Below are 14,586 nucleotides of genomic sequence, written 5' to 3' on the forward strand. Positions count from 1 at the left end.
GCCAACGCAGCAGGTAAACAAACTGGCCCAGCCCGCCAGGGGGCTAACCCCGGCAAGCCATGTGCCAGAGGTTGCCGATCCCTGCCCTATATAGAAGGAACAGAAGTCTCGACTGGGAAGCTGAATCCCGTCTCATGAAGGAAGATGGAAAGTTGGCAGGAGAGCATAAAGAGCAGTTGAAGACTTGACTCTATGTCTCACTCACAGCTGAGCTGGAATGGAAGGGGAGGTAATCTACATCACTCCCAGGCTGCTCCATCAAAAAAGGACCCTGGAATCATATTTTCAGTCACAATATAGTTCTTGGTCTGCTTTTGGGGTACATTGCAAAGCCCAGTCTAGCCACTGGCTGGCTGCTAGAAACATGATTGCATTCTACTAGAATAAGAAATCTGATTTTGATCTTATGAACACTAATTTTATACTAGTGTGTAACTCAATTAATTTCCATGGAGCTACTCCGGATTTACAATGATGTGAAGTCATAATGAAGTCTAAGGTGTGTTCTTTAACTTAGTAGCACCTGAAGAGTTTAACTCTTCTGATGTCTTAAAAGCTAAGTTATCCATGTGATGGGCTGGTTCACAGAAACCCCTTGGGGCTGCCAACTGATGTGCCAAGACTACTTCTGCCCCTGATTTATGCCCTAGCAGCTTAGGATTTCTGTGCCCTGCCTGGTTTGAGCCAGAGCAACTAGCCTGCTGCAAACCCAGACTCAGGGTCTGAACCAAGTCCCCTAACAGCTGTAGGCGTAACTGAAAGCAACTTACAGAAGCGTTCCTGTCCAACTCTCAGTGGTGTCCAAACCCCAAATTAAATCTGTTTTACCCTGGATAAAGTTATACTCATAAATTGTTTGCCCTCTATAGCAGTGATAGAGAGATATGCACAGCTGTTTCCCCCCACACACCCCACCCCGGTATTAATACATACTCTGAACTAATTAATAAATAAAAAGTGATTTTATTAAATACAGAAAGTAGGATTTAAGTGGTTCCAAGTAGTGACAGACAGAACAAAGTGAATTACCAATAAAATAAAATAGAACAGAACATACAAGTCTATGTCTAAGAAACTGAATACAAATAAAGACTCACCAGTTCCAGTAAGCTTCCTTTTACAGACCAGTCTCCTGCTAGTCTGGGTCCAGCAATCACTCACACCCTCTCTAGTTAATGCCCTTTGTTCCAGTTTCTTTCAAGTATCCTTCGGGGGTGGAGAGGCTATCTCTTTAGGCAGATGAAGACAAAATGGAAGGGTCTCCCAGAGGTTTAAATAGACTTTCTCTTGTGGGTGGGGACCCCCTCCTCTCTCCTATGCAAAGTTCGGCTCCAAGATGGAGTTTTGGAGTCACATGGGCAAGCCACATGTCCATGCATGACTCAGATGTAGATTGGCATCTTCAAGTTCATTGTTGGCTTAAGTGGTTTTTGATTGGGCACTTTTAATTTGCACTTTTCTCAAGAAGCTGACCAAATGCTCTACTAGGCTAGTTAAAATCAAGCCAGTACACAGCCAATATTTATAACTTTGAATACAAAAATGATACATGCATACAAATAAGATGAATACATTCAGTAGATCATAACCTTTACATAATATGTTCTATGGCCTATGTAGCCTAAAACATATTCCAGTTATGTCACATATACAATCATAAGTATATTCCATAAAGCCTTATGGGGGCACCATCACAATCCACAAGTAAAAATTATGTTTTTTTCTTTCTTTGTGTTTGCACTGAACAGGTTCGATCAGATGGTGGTAATTCCATCAGTCAGATTTATCTGTAAGTAAGAGAAGTGTATGATTCCATACAATGCAACTTGCATCTGATAATAAAATAATAGTGCTGTTTCAAGACAGAATATGAATTTGGATGCATAACAGAAATTGTTGTCCTTTATTTTCATTTTTGGTGATGGGAAGTATTTTTTTGTGGATGAATGGTTCTTCCATTGTGTTCCTCTTCACACAAAAGGCCCTCATCTTATTATCATGTTACATGCAATAAAGTATGTTTTAATAACCTAATGGTTTTATGGGTATTCATAAACTATATACCTACCAAGGTTTTTACAGGGCCACCCATCCCTGTGGAATCTGAGTGCTCATGAACCTGCAGTGACAGTCAGTGTCTTAGTGTACTCCATATTTGCTTTTCCGCTCTGTGAGATGCTGAGGTTACATAAAGCAGTGGTTCACAACCAGGTACGCATACCTCTGGGAATACACAGAGATCTTCTGAGGGTAAATTAACTCATCTAGATATTTGCCTAGTTTTAAAACAAGCTACATAAAAAGCACTAGCAAAGTCAGTAGAAACTAAAATTTTGTGCAGACAATGACTTGTTTATACTCCTCTATATACTATACACTGAAATGTAAGTACAATATTTATATTCAAATTTATTGATTTTGTAATTATATGGGAAAAAATAGAAAGTAAGTTATTTTGGATTATTATTGTGCTGGGACACTTTTGTATTTTTGAGCCTGATTTTGTAAGCAAGTAGTTTAAGTGAGGTGTATCTGGGGTGTATGCAAGACAAATCAGATTCCTGAAAAAGGTAAAATAGTTTAGAAAGACTGACAGAGAGAAATGGTATGTATCCATTACTGGTCTAGATGTTTGTCATAAACAGATAGCTAAGGGTTAATGTCTCTTTCACCTATAAAGGGTTAACAAACAGTGACCTGCAAACACCTGACCAGAGGACCAATCAGAAGACAAGATACTTTCAAAGCTCGTGGAGGGAAGCCTTTGTTTGTGGGTTTTGGGTTTGGCTTTGTTCTCTCTGAGTCCTGGATGGGGCTAGAGGTGTAACCAGGTTTCTGCCAATCTCCCTGCTATAATCTCTTATCTGTTCAGAATTGTAAGTAGAAAAGGCGGTAATAGTCTTTTAATTTGTTTTCTTTTTCATTTGCATATGTGTACTTGCTGGAAGTAGCTTAAATTGTGTTTCTGCTGGAGAAAGTTTCTTTCTATTGTTTATAAGTTGAAAGACCCTGTAACTGTTTACCATCTAAAGTGCAGAGATAAACCTTTTACTTTTGCTTTCTTTTTTTATTAAAAGCTTTGCTTTAAGACCTGTTTAGTTTCCTTTTCCCCTTGTTGAGGCTCGAGGGAATTGCATCTGTACTTACCAGGGAAGGAGAAGTGGGGGGAAGAGTGGAATCCCTTTGTTTAGATTCACAGAGCTTGAATCTGTATATCTCTCCAGGAGCCCAGGGAGGGAACACCTGGAGGGGAGGAGGGGGAAGGGAAATGATTTATTCCCCTTTGTTGTGAGACTCAAGGAATCTGGGTCTTGGGGTCCCCTGGGAAGGTTTGAGGGGACGAGAGGGTATCAGGCCCTAAAAATTCCTGATTAGTGGCAGCGCTATCAGATCTAAGCTGGTAATTAAACTTAGGGGAATTCATGCTAGTACCCATATTTTGGACGCTAAGGTCCAGGTTTGGGAATTATACTTGACAGTGTTGGCTGGAATTACTTGGAACTTATCCAAGAAGCTTACTCCACAGTTTTTTTTAAAGGTCCCAGTACTGCTTATACACAAGCTACTTTTTATTTAGTGCCTGCAAAACCAAAGGAGACACAAGGGAGTGCTTGCCTTGGATCAAAACCATGAATATTTCAGTACTACAAAGAATCTTCCTCAGCATATTGTACACCATACAGCAAGCAGCTATTTAAACAGCATTAAGCAAAATTCCTCAGCAGAAAAAAATGCAGCACATGGGGAAAGGTTGTTGTGTGAGTGCCAAGTCATTGGGATTTCTTTCTTCAAGCATTGGCACATTGGCACTGCATTAGATGAGGATTGGAATGAAACTGAGTTACATCTGGATACTCTGGGTACAAAAAGATTTAACAATAACATAATGAGATGCCCTGTGGAAAATTCTTTTTGACTGTGACTCTTATGCACATGCACATACATGGCATGGATTATTGGGAGAACATAACAGAACAGCAAAAATCAGACAAGCATCAGGCTGCCTAGCGCAATAGAATAACATTTTCAGAGAGCGAATACAGAGCAAAGCAAGCCTCTAGCCAAACCAGCTTGAAATAGAATTGTGTTGGGCTCTCATAAATTAAATAAGTTCAGGCTTACTATCTATATTGCCTGATGTTCTTTTAGGGCATCCATTACTGTGATATGTGATGCCTGATCAGTACCTGAAAAAAAGACTTCCAAGGAAAGTCCATATACTGCAGGAAAAAGTATTGCTGACTCTTTATTTGCATTCTTCCCTCTGGGATAGTATTAAGCCAGAGTCCCAGAATGGTGTAAGGGAGCATTTTGCTGCAAGTACCATCATTCAGATTAGACATTTTAGCAAGATTTTGACAACCTGTTATCAATAAAGATCCCATGTGGCATTTCTTTGCAAGTCACATGTTATGTCCTTGTTACACTAATCTTTTCCAACTGTAGCACTTGCATCATGTCTACCTGAATTCCCCTCATACTCTACATTTTCTTGGAGACAAAGTTCTTCACCTTTCCTTTATACTCAGCTTTAGGATCCTAAATTTGTTAGGTATTGCAATGCTGAGCACCGCAATGCCAAAATACTTAAATCACTTCTAAGTCACAATTAGGCCCTTGAAGATCAGAAAGCTGACATACACATTGGAAAATATTGGTTGGGATCAGTTTTAACCAACCAGCTAAATCAATAATGAACAGCACTGAGCTGATATTCTGTAATGCAGATGTGTTTAAAGATCAGTATTTGTAGCATTGGCCTGGATATCAAGTTTATAATAAAGACAGTAGGGGATTTTTGGTAGTATCTTGAATTTCATGAGAACCAGATACACACTGGAATGCTTTGCATCATTATCATATATGTAAGCAGAGTCAGGATAAGCTCTACCCTGACATCTGGTGGAAAGAATGTCAGAGAGTGTATTTGCATAGGCACGCCTACCCTATCCCAGACTGCCGAGCTGTGGGACTGCTTGGTGACAAATGACTCACCCTCAGTTGGGTGGTACTTGCTAGACAAGGGACATGGGTTCCAAAACCCAGTGAATTGAGAGAGGCTGGGGACAGGTATCTGTGCCTGGTGGTGCAATCTCCTTGTGGAGCCAGAAGTACCAGTTCTACCCCCTCCTCTCTCCACTGTGGAATGTCAGAGTTGATTTTTTTATTCCCTCAAGACTCTAAATACAGGTTACTGAGCTGAACTCACTTTGGGCTAATGGTGCACTAGCACTGGGGCTCCCCTACTAAGAGCTGAGATCACTAAGAGTTGAAATCACTAAAGAGCTGAAATTACTGAGCTGAGAGCACTGAGTACTGTGCTAACTAGTGGGGGAGCCTGAAGCTATACTGTGGAACAGAGCAGCTGGAGGAGTGGAGCAGTTGCGGGGACGGCTGGAGCGGATCACGGGACAGCTGGTGGCAGCAGAGTGGCTGGCAGAGCGGAGTAGCTGTGGGATGGGTGGAGCGGCCCACAGAGCGAGCGGAGCCGAGCAGTTTGCAGAGAGAACTGGAGCAGCTCATGGAGCAGAGCAGCTGGTGGAGCGGAGCAGTTTCTGGGGATGGCTGGAGGAGCAGAGTGGAGCAGCTGGTAAAGCGGAGCAGTTCGTGGAGAAGGTGGAAGCAGAACCTACGGAGGGGCAGGGCAGTTGGCCCTGGACCACATAAGGTGCCCCTTTCTACCCAGGCTGGGGGGAGGGACCTCTACAGATAAACTCTTGAACTCTGGGGTGGCATTGACCAGAGACTTTTGGGTTGTTGGACTTTGGGGTGATTGGACTTAAAATCCTAAGGGGAAAAAGGACAGTGCCAAACGTGCTTGGAGGTGGGTTTTTTGTTTATGGTTTGTGTTATAACCCTGTTTGTGGTGTTTCTCCATTGGGATGCTGCATTGATTCCTTCCTTTATTAAAAAGATTTTGCTACACTCAGACTCCGTGCTTGCGAGAGGGGAAGTATTGCCTCCTAGAGGCGCCCAGGGGGATGTGGTATGTGAGTGTCCCAGGTCACTGGGTGGGGGCTCGAGCCGGTTATGCATTGTGTTATTGAAACGGAACCCCTGGATACTGAACCCGGCCCTTGTTGCTGCCAACTCAGAGGGGCAGAAGGGTTACATATATATTGTATTTTGTAATGATATGTTGAAATAAAGAACCAGTTTGGAGAGTTGATCAGCACAATTATGAATACTGATTGACAAAAATACAAGCAAGTAAAGGGCACTTGGGAAGATACTGCTAGGATAAAATGTTTAAAACATTTCTATTTTATTTTAAAAGGTAAACTGTTCCAGAGAGAGTGGGAAACTCTTAAAAGGAAACCGAGTTCCACACTTGAATCACAACTAAAAGTGCTACTCCAAGACCCACAGCAACAGAAGAAGAGAATGCACCTGACCCACTTCTCTGTCACTACATTCTTATACTGGCGTAGACATTCTCCAGGTTTACATGACCACATCTAGACTCCATTTTTTGAGGGGGTACCAGGGGAAGAATGATTAATCTCTAAATCATAAGTCTTTCCTGAGGCTGTTCCTGGAGCTGAGCAGTTATATGCCATCGCCAATCCTCCTGTGCCTCTGTTAAAGCTTCTCTCTAGCCCAGAATTTGATTTAGACACTGTAGTACTAAGATCTGAGTTATTTTTTTTCTGCTGAGGTATTTGTCCATAACTAATGTTAATACCTAATCTAACATGTATAAAATACAATGTTTACAATAATCTACATGTAGACAGAACCATAGTATTGAATAAGGGGATCTAAATCTGGTCTCACTTGCACCCATGCAATCTCATACCTGTCAGGGTAGATTTTGGCTCAAGTAATGTAGTATAATATACAAAAGGATTCTCTGGGGTGAGATGCTCACATTGTTGAATAACGAATTTAAATACTTTAAAAAGTTCCTCCAGTCTGAGATGTTCTATATTCCCCATTTTAAAGAAAGGGAATAACTTTGGAGCTACTCAAATCTTTTTAACTTATGGAACTATTTAAGTTTGCCCAATCTAATAGTGTTCTTTTGAATAGCGGTGTTCACAGAAGCAATATGGTTTAGCAGTTAAAGAATAGGGGTAGGAATGAAGAGACCTGGATTGTAGACCACGCTTTACAACTGACTGAGTATTATTTGGCAAGTTATTTGGGATGTTGTTCCAGGAAGAAGGACTGCTAGGAAGAGATGAGAAACACCTAACGAAGGGAGGGATGAGCATCTCCGCAGGCAGGCTAGCTAACCTAGTGAGGAGGGCTTTCAACTAGAGTTGCTAGGGGATGGGAACCTAAGACAAAAGGTAGCGAGGAAGTGGGATACCAGGAGGAAACACAAGGAGGAGGGTACATGACAGGAAGCCTCCTGATTCATCTTGAGAAAGTAGGGCAATTGGCTAGTTATCTTAGGTGCATGTACATGAATGCAAGAAGCCTGGGAAACAAGCAGGAAGAATTAGAAGTCCTGGCACAATCAAGCAACTATGATGTGATTGGAACAACTGAAATTTCATGGGGCAGTTCACATGACTGGAGCACTGTCATGGATGGATACAAACTGTTCAGGAAGGACAGGTATGGGAGGAAAGGTGGAGGAGTTGCATTATATGTAAGAGAACAGTATGATTGCTCAGAGCTCCAGTATGAAACGGGAAAAAGGCCTTTTGAGAGTCTTTTGTTAAGTTTAAGGAAGAGAGCAACAAGGGTGATGTTGTGGTGGGCGTGTGCTATAGACCACCAGATCAGAAGAATGAGGTAGACAAGACTATCTTTGGACAACTAACTGAAGTTTCCAGATCACAGGCCCTAGTTCTAATGGGGACTTCAATCACCCTGACATCTGCTGGGACAGCAATACAGCAATGCACGGACAATCCAGTTTTAGGAGAGTGTTGGGGACAACTTCCTGGTACAAGTGCTGGAGGAACCAGCTAGGGCTGTGTTCATCTTGACCTGCTGCATACAAACAGGGAAGAAATGGTAGGGGAAGTAGAAGTGGGTGGGAACCCAGGGTATGTCTACACTACGCGCCCGATCAGCGGGTAGCGATCGGTTTATTGGGGATCGATATGTCGTGTCTCATCTAGACACAATAAATCGATCCCCGAACGCGCTCCCATCGACTCCAGAACTCCACCAGGGAGAGTGGCAGTAGCGGAGTCGATAGGAGGAGCTGCAGCCGTCGATCCTGCGCCATGAGGACGGGAGGTAAGTCGAAATAAGATACTTTGACTTCAGCTACGCTATTCCCGTAGCTAAAGTTGCGTATATTACATCGACTCAGCCTCCTAGTGTATACCAGGCCCCAAGCAGCAGTGACCATGAGATGGTTGAGTTCAGGATCCTCACAAAGGGAAGAAAGGAAGGTAGCAAAATATGGATCCTGGAGTTAGGGAACAGATGGCAGGATCCTCTGGGAGGCTAATATGAGGGGGCGAAATAGTCCAGGAGAGCTGACTGTATTTTAAAGAAGCCTTATTGAGAGCGCAGGAACAAACCATCCTAATGTGCAGAAAGAATAGCAAATATGGCAGGTGACCAGCTTAGTGGAACAGTGAAATCTTTGTTGAGCTTAAATTCAAAATAGGAAGCTTACAAGAAGTAGAAATTTGGACAGATGAATAGGGAGGAAGATGAAAATACTGCTAGAGCATGCAGGGGTGTAATCAGGAAGGCCAAGGCACAATTGGAGTTGCAGTTAGCAAGGGATGTGAAAGGAAACAAGAAGGGTTAATACAGGTATGTTAGCAACAAGAAGATAAGGGAAAGTGTGATACCCTTTACTGAAAGGGAGAGGCAACCTAGTGACAGATGATGTGGAAAAAGCTGAAGTACTCAGTGCTTTTTTTTTGCGTTTGTCTTCACAGACAAGGTCAACTCTCAGACTGCTGCACTGGGCAACACAGTATGGTTAGGACATGAGCAGCCCTCAGTGGTGAAAGAACAGGTTAAGGACTATTTAGAAAAGCTGGGCATGCACAAGTCCATGGATCCAGATCTAATGCTTCCAAGGGTGCTGATAGAGCTGGCTGATGTGATTGCAGAACTATTGGCCATTATCTTTGAAAATTTGTGGCAACTGGGGGAGGTCCCAGACAATTGGAAAAAGGCAAATATAATGCCTATATTTAAAAAAAAAATAAAAAGAGAAGAAAGAGAACCCACGGATCTACAGACCGGTCAGTTTCACTTCAGTCCCCGGCAAAATCTCTATTGGTCCTCAAGGAATCCATTTTGAAGCACTTGGAGGAGATGAAGGTGATCAGGAACAGTTAGTATGGATTCACCAAGGATAAGTCATGCCTGACCAACCTGATTGCCTTCTATGATGAGATAATTGGCTCTGTGGATATGGGGAAAGTGGTGGATTTGATATATCTTGACTTTAGCAAAGCTTTTGATACAGTCTCCCACAGTTTTCTTGCCAGCAAGTTAAAGAAGTATGGATTGGATGAATGGACTATAAGGTGGATAGACAGCTGGCTAGATTGTTGGGCTCAATGGGATCAATGGCTCAATGTCTAGCTGGCACCCCTTTTCAAGCGGAGTGCCCCAGGAGTTGGTCCTGTGACTCATTTTGTTCAATATCTTTCATAATTACCTGGATCAGGGATCTGCAACCTTTGGCACGTGCTTCCCGCAGCCCCCATTGGCCTGGGATGGTGAACCATGGCCAGTGGGACCATGGTCGGCCAAACCTGCGGACATGGCAGGTAAACAAACAGGCCCGGCCTGGCGGGCTGCATGCGAAAGGTTGCTGATCCCTGATCTGGATGATGGGATGAATTGCACCCTCAACAAGTTCGCAGATGGGGAGAAGTAGATATACTAGAGGATCCAGAGTGACTTAGACAAATTGGAGGATTGGACCAAAAGAAATCTGATGAGTTTCAACAAGGATAAATGCAGAGTTCTGCATTTAGGAAGGAAGAATCCCATGCACCGCTACAGGCTGGGGACTGACTGGCTAAGCAGCAGTTCTGCAGAAAAGGATCTGGGGATTACAGTGGACCAGAAGTTGGATATGAGTCAGCAGTTTGCCCTTGTTGCCAAGAAGGCTAACATCATATAGGGTTGTATTAGTAGGAGCATTGCCAGAAGACAGAGGGAAGTGATAATTCCCATCTATTTGGCACTTGTGAGGCCACATCTGGAATATTGCATCCACAGAAGGGATGTGGACAAATTGGGAGAGAGTCCAGTGGAGGGCAAAGAAAATGATTACGAGGCTCGGGCACATGAATTATGATGAGAAGCTGAGTGAACTGGGTTATTTAGTCTGCAGAAGAGAAGAGTGAGTGGGGATTTGATAGCAACCTTCAACTACCTGGAAGAGGAGTGGGGTTTCAAGTTTTGAGTGATCACCAGCTGGGCTTCCAGGTGCCTTCTTTCCGTCCAGCTGATGGGGAGTTTAGATGGCATCTCCTTGCCCAAAGAAAAACTCCCTCGACTACTCCAAGGTGAGCAGTATTTACTTTTACCTAATCTTTAATAGCTAACTGTAGCAAAGCATGGAACCTATAGTAACTCCTTGTGGGTCAGCATAACAGCCTCTATGGGTCACCAATTCTCCTAATTTCAGCAAACTACTCATTATCTCAAAATGTCTCTAGTATTTCTAGCTATAACAACAATATTTCAGGGACACCTAAAACCAAGGTCTATTCATTTACTCTCTTCCATAATTTTCTGTCCCATCCTCCCATTCTAATTAACAAACTGCAAGAATGTAGCTGTCTGAACTTGCCTCACAAAGGCCAAAGATTTTCTTAGCTATGTGATGTTTGATTTTTAACTGGCAGTGGCTGAACATACAAAATGGCTGACTGCAGTACTCTCAAGTTCTGGGATACACGCAGGAATGTAAAATTCTGGTGTAACACCACTGGATACTATGGTGTCACTGTCTTGCTAGTCAAAAAACAAGCTGTTCAGATGGCAGCAGGAGACTGTGAAGAAAGGAGTGAAGAATGAGAGGAGAGCAGAACTGATCATGCCAATAATTTTATTTTTCACTGGAAGCATCTACCTATAAAAATAATGGATATTATTTCCTTTATACTCAGCAGCCAAAGTAACAATAACTGATATATTATTTACATTGAGCTAGGATTTTTATCCATGATTTTGATTCCTAACAAAGCTGTTGTGTTGTTGGTATCAATAAAAAGATCACTATTGCCGGTTTATAATCTAATTTGTATGTTCACTCATTAGTATGTCAGAAAAATGTGCTTATAAATTAACTTTGCTTTCAGCGCTATCTCCTGTTCTTCTTTTGCTCATAATACCCACAGCACAGGGACTAAATAAATCCTGGATTTCTTTGGTTGTATGGTTGTGTGTGTTTTGTTTTGTTGGGTTTTTTTTTGCTTGCTGCCTATATTAGTTTAGACCCAATTTATTATGGGACATCTCAAGTTCTTTTCTGAATCTCATCTCTAATGCTTTTATACAGTAGCTATTTAACCTTCTCCATGGAGAGGACAGAATAACCTTAGTCTTTACTTTTCCTAATAAAACTTCCTATGGTGAAGAATTTCAATTAGGCAAAAAACAGAGAAATACAAAGAAATAGAAACTGCCCACAGTATGCAGCATATAACTTCTTATATTTTTAATTAGAAATATAAATCAGTTTTCCCTTAGATGACAAATCACCGTGCTTGCCACACTATTTGATTAAAATGATTATAGAATATATTGCACAGGAGAGCATTTACTTTTACTGACTAATAAAGGCAGAGATAACGCTAAAAAGAGACATATTTATAGTGTTGGGATTTGGTGGTTCCCAGTGAGTCTGATGCTGGGTAGAAATCATGGGACTTCGATCCAGTGCGATTCAATTTAATAAAGCTTTATTAAACGTGCACAAAGAGAGCCCCTGGTACAAAGAATCAGGCAGAGTCCCTCCAGCAAGGAGCCCCTCCCCTTGCTACTTTTTGGCATATGGTGCTTATATAACAAGTTATATAACAACTTACATAACATGAACCTTTAACCAATCAGAATTAAACAAACCTATATATGGGTTTGTTTATCATATGCTCATAGTGCTCCAGTCCACATGCCGAGCTCACACCCCTCCCCGTGGCCTTCTCCAGAATGTTCCTAGGCCGGTGAGCAACAGCATGCTTCCCTATGCATAAGCACCCCGTAAACCACATTTTATTTAAAATAAACACAACCATACCCTTCAATAGCAATGCTGCTAAACAGAAAAAAAATGTCCCAAGGTCCATTCTTGCTATAGAATTTACTTTATTCTCAGAGGCTAACTGATTACAATTGTGCATGATTTTGCTGTTAAGTGATAAATAACATTGCTGGTTGCATTAGACTCATTTCTGAATAGGGAAAGATACGGTTACGGAGGGGAACACCCACACAGGACCGAACAACACAAAATGACTTTTAGGAGGATGACTTCACTAGTACTTTTTTTAAATAAAAAATACCAGCCATTGGTTATCGATTCACTGCCAGCATTGGTACAGTGGTAGCATTAGCACAGGCAGTGTTCCAAGGAATTCCAGCATATTGAGTATTGTGCCATTCACCCTTACTCACAGCAGGTTTAAAATGGAAATACTTATGTATCCTTGTCATTCTGTATTGCAGATTGTCTGGGTTAAATCTCAAACTTGTTTAAATCAGCCTAATTCTGCTGATATTATTGGAACTATGATGGTTTACGCCAGCCAAACTATGCCTCGGAAAGAAAGTGTAATAATGCAATCTGCCCTCCATGAAAGGGAGTGCATAGCTCTACTGCCCAAGAAGCAAAGGATGGCTGGCACAATGGGACAGAGTCAAAACTCCACCCTCTCTGCCTATTCCTTGCCCAATTGGAGGGGTAGAAGACAGTGATACCAATTCAGATATTTATTCCATTTGTGTGGAGGGGATTCTGGTTCTCCCCTGCCCTCAGCAGGGACCATGTTCCAGTCCCCATTCGCACCTGGGAACCCCAGGTCTTCCTTGGCCAAGGAGCCTCCCCTCTCTCTTCCCCAAACAGTGCATGAGTTGGTGCTGCCAGTATTCTTCTGCATTCTTCCATGTGCAAAAGACTCCTTGTGTGCCAGATTGCAAAACCATTAGGCCTGGTCACTCCTACATTCATACAGAGGGGCAGTTAGGTCAAGGTTCAATGGTGCTGCAATCCTATGTGCCAGGTAACAACACCATTCAATGAAATTTGAGCTACCACCCTCCTATCTGTATAAAGGGACATCCAGTTCAAATTTCAGTGGTATTGTGACCATACAGCCAGATCAATGCTCTGGATCGCTCTGGCAGCAGCTGTACTGATTTAATACAGGACCACTGCTTAAAAATGGCCAGGCCATGCCCACCTCCACACCTCACCTCACCTCCAGCTCTGCAGCTCTGTGGAACTTGGAGCAAGTGCAAAAACTTTGGAGAGGGTGTTCTACTCCCACAACTGGCACACTGGTAGCAGTGGTCCCACAAAGGTTGCTTTCCCTACCATCCTATAACATATAATAGAGAGAACCCATGGATTGTGTAAGTCATGCACCCCTTCACTCCACTCTACAGGCATGTTGGTCAAATGACGATGCCTTTACAAATTTGACCTAATAAAAAACTTCCTATGTAACTTTTCATTAAAACTTGCAATTGTATGTCTATATTGAAAAATGCATTCCATTTGCCCTTCTTAGATCTATATAGCTAATAGGTCACAGTACAATCTCAATCCAAATAATGTCCCTAAACTCATTTTCTATATTTCCTTTTCCTTGCACCACCAGCATCCACCTACTCATTACTCTTTAATTTCAAGTATCACTTTCAGGAACAACATGTGGCAGAGTCCCACCGTGCAACAACCCTTGTTTGCCTGAGGTATCTCTCAGGATGTAATTGTAGTCCCTCCTTAGCCTATCTCTCCTCTCATATCATTCTTACCATAAGCTTGCCAGTAGCAAGTATGGGGTTTGTACATTGTGTATGGTCAATATGCAGCTACAGTCCCTGCCTAGCCAGCCAATACATCTACTAAACATGAACCAGTGACTCTGTCACACCTCTGATTTTTCCTGCCACTCTAGCTCGTTTTGATACTGCCACTTCCTTCCTTCCAACCTTCCTGCCATTTTAAGAGTATTTCCAAAATGGTGATCCCAAAATTGATGCAATTTTTTATGTTTCAACTAAAGGAATTGAAACAAAAATGCAGGTTTTGTTTTAAATTGATGATTTTCTATTTGCTAAGGTTCAAATTTCAAATGTTTATTTAGTTTACATTCAAATGTCTTTTTTAATGTTCTGCCTTGGGGGTCAGGGGTGTTCCCTCCTTTTTCCCTTCCTGCCCCCAGTTTTTGATGAAAAAAGCCTGACATATTATTTTGTACATTCTAATCCAGTCTTTGCCTGTTCTTTCATTTTTGTAAGATATTTTCCTGACTGAATGTACTGCAATTATGGCAGTTTTTGTAATGTGGTTATAGTATAAGAACTGACCTAAAATCGTCAGCTCACTTTACTTAGTGTAGACCACTATTACAAACTATCAGATAGTAATAACACTTGTGAGCCAACCCATCCTGGGAACTGTCCCACTGACTT

This window comes from Gopherus evgoodei, chromosome 1 (assembly GCF_007399415.2).
Source record: "Gopherus evgoodei ecotype Sinaloan lineage chromosome 1, rGopEvg1_v1.p, whole genome shotgun sequence".
Lineage (NCBI taxonomy): Eukaryota > Metazoa > Chordata > Testudines > Testudinidae > Gopherus > Gopherus evgoodei.